Below are 7,568 nucleotides of genomic sequence, written 5' to 3' on the forward strand. Positions count from 1 at the left end.
AGTTGTTCATTAACAGTCAGGGCTATGCTGATCAAGTCACCGTTTCTCATAGTGTCCATTTCACTTTAACAGGTTTCCTTTTTGGTGTTCAGTCAGTTGTCACCGATCATGGAGAACATATGGAATTTGTCCCTTTGGGACTGGCTTATTTCACTCAGCATGATGTGTTCCAGATTCCTCCATTTTGTTGCAAATGACTGGATTTTGTTGTTTCTTACTGCGGTATAGTATTCTAAAGAGTACATATCCCATAATTTCTTTATCCAGTCTACCGTTGATGGGCATTTAGGTTGGTTCCAGGTCTTAGCTATTGTGAATTGAGCTGCAATAAACATTAGGCTGCAGACCGCTTTTTTGTTTGCCAACTTAAATTCCTTTGGGTAAATTCCAAGGAGTGGGATGGCTGGGTCGAACGGTAGGGTTATCTTCAGGTTTCTGAGGAATCTCCAGACTGACTTCCATAGTGGCTTGACCAGTTTGCATTCCCACCAACAGTGGGTTAGTGTCCTTGTTCCCCACATCCTCGCCAGCATCTGTTGTTGGTAGATTTCTGAATGTGAGCCATTCTAACCGGTGTGAGGTGGAACCTCATTGAGGTTTTGATTTGCATTTCCCTGATTGCTAATGACCTTGAACATTTTTTCATGTGCCTGTTAGCCATTTGGATTTTCTCTTTTGAAAAATGTCTATTGAGGTCCTTGGCCCATCTCTTAAGTGGGTTGTTGGTTTTGTTTTTGTGGAGTTTCTTGATCTCTTTGTAGATTCTGGTTATTAACCCTTTATCTGTTGCATAGTTTGCAAATATTTTTTCCCATTCTGTCGGTTGTCTCTTCACTCTCCTGACTGTTTCTTTTGCAGTACAGAAACTTCTCAATTTGATGCAATCCCAATAGTTGATTTTGGCTTTGACTGCCTGTGCCTCCCAGGTCTTTTCCAGAAATTCTTTGCCTGTGCCAATATCTTGAAGGGTTTCTCCAATGTTCTCTAGTAACTTGATGGTGTCAGGTCGTAGATTTAGGTCTTTAATCCATGTTGAGTGGATTTTTGTGTAAGGTGTAAGGTAGGGGTCTTGCTTCATGATTCTGCACGTGGAAATCCAATTTTCCCAGCACCATTTATTGAATAGTGTCCTTGCTCCAGGAATTAGTTTTAGATCCTTGATCAAATATAAGTTGGCTGTAGATGTTTGGATTGATTTCTGGTGTTTCAATTCTGTTCCATTGGTCTATCCATCTGTTTCTGTACCAATTCCATGCTGTTTTGATTACAACTGCCCTGTAGTATGTCCTGAAATCTGGTATTGTGATGCCTCCGGCTTTGTTTTTGTTGTACAAGATTGCTTTAGCTATTCGAGGTCTCTTGTGCCTCCATATAAATTTCAGCACCATTTTTTCCAGATCTGAGAAGAAGGTCTTCGGTATCTTGATTGGTATTGCATTGAATTTATAAATTGCTTTTGGGAGAATGGACATTTTGATGATATTGATTCTTCCAATCCATGAGCATGGAAGATTTTTCCATTTCTTGGTATCCTCTTCTATTTCTTTCTTTAAGGTTTTGTAATTCTCATCGTAGAGATCTTTAACATCCTTGGTTAAGTTTATTCCAAGGTATTTGATTGTTTTTGTAGCTATCGTGAATGGGATTGATCTTAGAAGTTCTTCCTCAGCCATGGCATTGTCTGTGTATACAAAGGCTCTTGATTTTTGTGCATTGATTTTATACCCTGCTACTTTGCCAAAATCTTCTATGAGTTCCAATAGTCTCTTAGTAGAGTTCTTTGGGTCCCCTAAATAAAGAATCATGTCATCTGCAAAGAGGGATAGTTTGAGTTCTTCCTTCCCAATTTGTATCCCTTTAATTTCTTTTTCTTGCCTAATAGCTCTGGCTAGAACCTCCAGAACTATATTGAATAGCAGTGGTGAGAGTGGACATCCCTGTCTGGTACCAGATCTCAGTGGAAATGCTTCCAACTTTTCCCCATTCAATAGGATGTTGGCTGTGGGTTTTTCATAGATTGCTTTCATTGTATTGAGGAATGTTCCTTCCAAACCCAGTTTGCTTAGAGTTTTCATCATGAACGGGTGTTGTATTTTATCAAATGCTTTCTCGGCATCTATTGAGATAATCATATGGTTTTTCTTCTGCAGTCTGTTAATGTGGTGTATCACATTGATTGTCTTGCGCACATTAAACCATCCCTGCATACGAGGGATAAATCTCACTTGGTCTGGGTGGATGATCTTTCTGATGTGTTGTTGCATTCTATTGGCGAGAATTTTATTGAGGATTTTTGCATCTATGTTCATCAGGGATATTGGTCTGTAATTCTCTTTCAGTGCTGCATCTTTTTCCAGCTTAGGAATTAAGGTGATGCTGGCTTCATAGAAAGAATTTGGGAGGATTCCCTCTTCTTCGATTGTTCTGAATAGTTTGAGAAGAATTGGAGTCAGTTCTTCTTTAAATGTCTGGTAGAATTCAGCAGTGAATCCATCTGGTCCTGGGCTTTTCTTTGTTGGGAGGGCCTTTATTACTGTTTCAATTTCTGTCTCAGTTATGGGTCTGTTTAGGTTTTCAATGTCTTCCTGGTTCAATTTAGGTAGGTTGCATGTGTCCAGGAATCTATCCATTTCTGATAGGTTTCCCTGTTTGCTGGCATACAAGTCCTTGTAGTAATTTCTGATGATGCTTTTTATTTCTGTGGTGTCTGTTGTTACGTTTCCTTTTTCATCTCTGATTTTATTGATTTGGGTCTTTTCTCTTCTTTTTTTAGTTAGTTGGGCCAATGGGGTGTCAATTTTGTTTATTTTTTCAAAAAACCAGCTCCTCGTTTGGCTGATTTTTTGGAATGTTTTTCTTGATTCAATCCTGTTGATTTCTTCTCTGATTTTAATTATTTCTCTTCTCCTACTAGATTTGGGTCTGGTTTGCTGTAGGTTTTCTAGATCCTTGAGGTGAATTGAAAGCTCATCTATTTGGTGCCTTTCCAATTTCTTGATGTAGGCACCTATTGATATAAACTTTCCTCTTAACACTGCTTTTGCTGCGTCCCATAAGTTTTGGTATGTTGTGCTGTTATCCTTATTTACTTCCAGAAAGTTTTTGATTTCACTTTTGATTTCTTCTATGACCCATTGTTCATTCAGGAGCATGTTGTTCAATCTCCATGTGTTTGCATATGCTCTAGGGATTCCTGAGTTGCTAATTTCCAACTTCATTCCTTTATGGTCTGAGAAGCTGCATGGTATGATTCTAATTCTTTTGAATTTGCTGAGACTTGCTTTATGGCCTAGTATGTGGTCAATCCTAGAGAAGGTTCCATGTACTGCTGAGAAGAATGTAAAATCTTTAGCTGTAGGCTTGAAAGTTCTGTATATATCTGTTAGATCCATTTGGGCTATAGTGTCGTTTAAATCTACTGTATCCTTGTTGATCTTCTGTCCTATTGATCTGTCTATTTCTGAGAGTGGAGTATTGAAGTCCCCCAGTACTATTGTATTGGGGTCTAAGTCTCCCTTTAAGTCCGTTAACAAATCTTTTAGATAAACCGGTGCCCTGTAGTTAGGTGCATATACGTTGATAATTGTTATATCTTCCTGTTGAATTGATCCCTTAATCATTATGTAGTGTCCCTCTTTGTCTCTCTTAACGGTTTTTGTGGTAAAGTTTATGTTGTCTGATATTAAGATGGCTACGCCCGCTCTTTTTTCATTTCTGTTGGCATGGTATATCTTTTTCCAGCCTTTCACTTTCAGTCTGTATGGATCTTTGTTGGAAAGATGTGTTTCTTGTAAGCAGCAAATAAATGGGTTTTGTTCCTTAACCCAGTCAGCCAATCGGTGTCTTTTAACTGGACAGTTCAGGCCATTCACGTTCAATGTGACTAATGAAAAGTGGTAACTTTGCCCTGCCATTTGCCAAAGATAAGTTCTAATATATGCTTTGAATTCCCTGTGATCTTTTGCTGTGAGCTTTCCTTCCTTGGTTTCCTTCCTTTACCTTCTTTCATATTGATGACCGTGTTTCTGTGTTTCTGTGTGTAACACATCTTTAAGCATCTTTTGCAGGGCTGGACGAGTGGTGACAAATTCTTTCAATTTCTGTTTGCTATGAAAAGTCTTTATTTCACCTTCATTCACAAATGATAGCTTTGCAGGATATAATATTCTGGGCTGGCAGTTGTTCTCTCTTAGTACCTGGGCTATATCTCGCCATTCCCTCCTAGCTTTTAGAGTTTCTGATGAGAAGTCAGCTGTGAGTCTGATTGGAGATCCTCTGAGAGTAATCTGACGTTTCTCTCTTGCACATTTTAGGATCTTTTCTTTATGTTTCACTGTGGAGAGTTTAATTACAACGTGTCGTGGTGAGGATCTCTTTTGGTCGTGTTTATTAGGGGTTCTGTGAGCTTCCTGTACTAGGATTTCTCTGTCCTTCTCCAAACCTGGGAAATTTTCTGCTAATATCTCACTAAAAAGGCCTTCTAATCCTTTCTCCCTCTCCATGCCTTCAGGAACTCCTAGAACCCGAATGTTGGGTTTTTTAATAGTATCCTGAAGATTCCTGACAATATGTTTTAGATTTCTAATTTCCTCTTCTTTTCTTTGGTCTGACTGTATCCTTTCCTGTTCTCTGTCTTCTAAGTCCGATATTCTCTCTTCTGCTTCACCCATTCTGTTTGTAAGGCTCTCTATTGTGTTTTTCATTTGATCTATTGAATTCTTCACTTCAGTCACTATCACAGTTTCCTGTTGTACTAGTTGTTTCATTTCATTTTGATTCCTCCTTAATATTTCATTTTCACGAGAGAGATTTTCTATCTTGTCCATTAAGGATTTCTGTAGTTCAAGAATTTGTTTTTGAGAACTTCTTAATGTTCTTATCAATTTTTTGAGATCTGCTTCTTGCATTTCTTCTATGTCATCATCTTCATAATCTTGAATTGGGGTGTCTTTTTCATTTGAGGGCGTCATGGTGACTTCCTTGTTTTTATTACCTCGGTTTTTGCGTTTGTTATTTGGCATATTGGAGATATTTGGTTTCTTCACTGTGGTGCTTTTTCTTGTTATACTATGACTCTAGATTAAGTGGACTATCTGTTTTTGATGGAGCCTTAGGCTTGAGATGGGTGTGGCCTGAGAGCTCTGTTTGGTGTGCCAAAGGTGACACTCCCATGTTAGGCGTGGTAAACCTCTCTCTCTCTCTTTTTTTTTTGATTCAAAAGGGAAGTTATTCTGCACAGCTGAACGAAGTTGGAGGTAGTTAGCAGGCAAATGATATACCCACAGGAGCCAGAGATCGGAAGCTCTTTCCCAAGGACCACACAGGGAATCTGTTCGGCCCTCAGAGTGGGCTCAAATTCTCCTTCAGTCTCCCACTGGGTTGCCAAAGTTACAGAATTGTAGCGTCTCTGGAGAGTGCTCACGTGAATTCCATGAGTTCTCTCCCCCACCGTCTGTTTTTTCACAGTCTCAGTTCAGTAGCACCACAAATTTACTAGGTCCTAATCTCCTGTTAATTCGCCCCGCCCAGAGTCAGGTTTTTCTGCTAGGCTCAGGGCCGGTGCAGACCTGAGGTCGCTCTGCTTATGACGTATGTCCAAGATGGCGCCTGCTCTTTGTCTTGCTCGCCCTTGAGAGGTGAGCGGAGAGAGAGAAACCCGTGTCCGTACCAGTCACCTTTTTTTTCTCTCTCTCTCTCTCTTCCAGTTAGCCTATTGAACTCCTCCCCCCCACCCCGGGGTCGTTCCCTCTAGTCTCCTCTCTCCGCTTGCCTGCTGGTGTCTCGGGCTATTGAGGTTCAGCTCACCTCATGTTCCAGTGCTGTTGTGTTGAGTCTGCCGCTGGTGTCCCGAACTGTGGGCTCCCACGCTCTCCACGCAGGTCCGCTGTGAATCACGCGTTCTGGAAGAGTTTCTTCTGCTGTTTCCTCCCCTACTCTTCCTTGAACCTGCAGTATCTCCACTTTTATTAAACTATCTCTCCCCGGACTATCAGTGTGCTCCCTTCCTATTCCGCCATCTTGCCTCCTCCCAAAACCAAAATTTACAAATGGGATTACATCAACCTGAGAAGCTTCTGCATTGAAAAAAGAAACACTCAGCAAAGTGAAGAGGCAATCGATAGAGTAGGAGAAATTATTTGCAAACTATTCAACTGATAAAGGATTAATAACCAGAATATATAAAGAGATCAAGAAACTCAACAACAACAAAACAAACAACTCAGTTAAGAAATGGGCAGGGCGAGGCAAGATGGCAGCCACCAAGAGGAAGTGGCATGGGGGGTTGTGGGTTCAGGCAAAGAAGCCAAAAAGAAAAAAAAAAAGATGCTTCAGGCAAAGCAGAGTGTCACAACAGAGGAAGTGGAGGAAGAAGAGAGAGACCGTATCCCAGGCCCTGTTTGGAAGGGCAAGTGGAAAAACAAGGAAAGGATTCTTATCTCTTCTTGCAGAGGAGTAAGTTTCAAGACAAGACATTTAATGCAAGGCTTGGGGATGCTGATGCCTCATTCTAAAACAGATACTGAGATGGACCATAAAGATAAATTATTTGTGATTAATGAGGTTTGTGAAATGAAAAACTGCACTAAATGCATCTATTTTGAAGATAAGAAAAAACAGGATCTCTATATGTGGCTTTCAATTCACCTCATGGGCCATCTGCTAAATTCCTTTTTCAAAATGGCTTTTGATGAATTGCCACATTATGCTTCGTTAAAAAAAACTCTTAAATCAGATCTTCAGTACACCACAGTATCATCCCAAAAGCCAACCATTTGTGGATCATGTGTTTACATTCTCCATTTTGGATAATAGGATATGGTTTCAGAACTTTCAGATAATAGAAGAAGATGCTGCTCTTCTAGAATAGGACCTCGTTTTGTCTTAAACCTCAGAGATTTTCCAGGGGAGTTTTGGAGGACCAATTTTAAATGAAAATCCTCACTACCCATCACCAAACATGGATCAGTGTATTGTAAGATCCACCACAGCTGCAAAATACAGAGAGAAACAGCAAGTGAAGGATGTGCAGAAACTAAGAAAGAGCCAAAAACCATTCTTCCCCATGATCCCACTGCAGATGTTTTTGTTAGTCCAGCCAAAGAGAAACAGTAGAAATGCAGTGGGTAAAATAAGAACCTTAAGTTGATTTGAAAACAAGAAAGAAAAAGATTCAAAGAGGCAAGGAAAATGAAGCAGAGATGACCAAAGGGAATGCAAAATCAATCAGTGGATAACTAGATTTTCAGTTATTGTGTATTTATTCTGTACTCAATATGTAAATATTTTTATTTTCTAGATCTGTCTTAGGTCTATTTAGTGTGACATTTAAAAGAAGGAAAATTTAAAATCTTAATGATGATTACTTTTTTCTAAATAAAAAACACCAGAAATGATTAAAAAAAAGAAATGGGCAAAGGATTCAAACAGGCATTTTTCAAAAGAGGAAATCCAAATGGCCAACAGACACATGAAAAAATGTTCAGGATCACTAGCCATCAGGGAAAAGTAAATCAAAACTACAAAGAGGTTTCACATCATCCCTATTAGAATGGCTTTCATACAGAAAT

The 7,568-nt window shown here is 39.6% G+C and overlaps 1 pseudogene; it reads left to right on the forward strand.

Annotated features, from left to right (window-relative positions):
* The first annotated feature begins 6,145 nt into the window (after window positions 1-6,145).
* Window positions 6,146-7,142, forward strand: LOC138847264 (ribosome biogenesis protein BRX1 homolog pseudogene; annotated as a pseudogene).
* Window positions 7,143-7,568: the final 426 nt, after the last annotated feature.

Source organism: Oryctolagus cuniculus, chromosome 1, assembly GCF_964237555.1.
Source record: "Oryctolagus cuniculus chromosome 1, mOryCun1.1, whole genome shotgun sequence".
In the NCBI taxonomy this organism is placed as follows: domain Eukaryota; kingdom Metazoa; phylum Chordata; class Mammalia; order Lagomorpha; family Leporidae; genus Oryctolagus; species Oryctolagus cuniculus.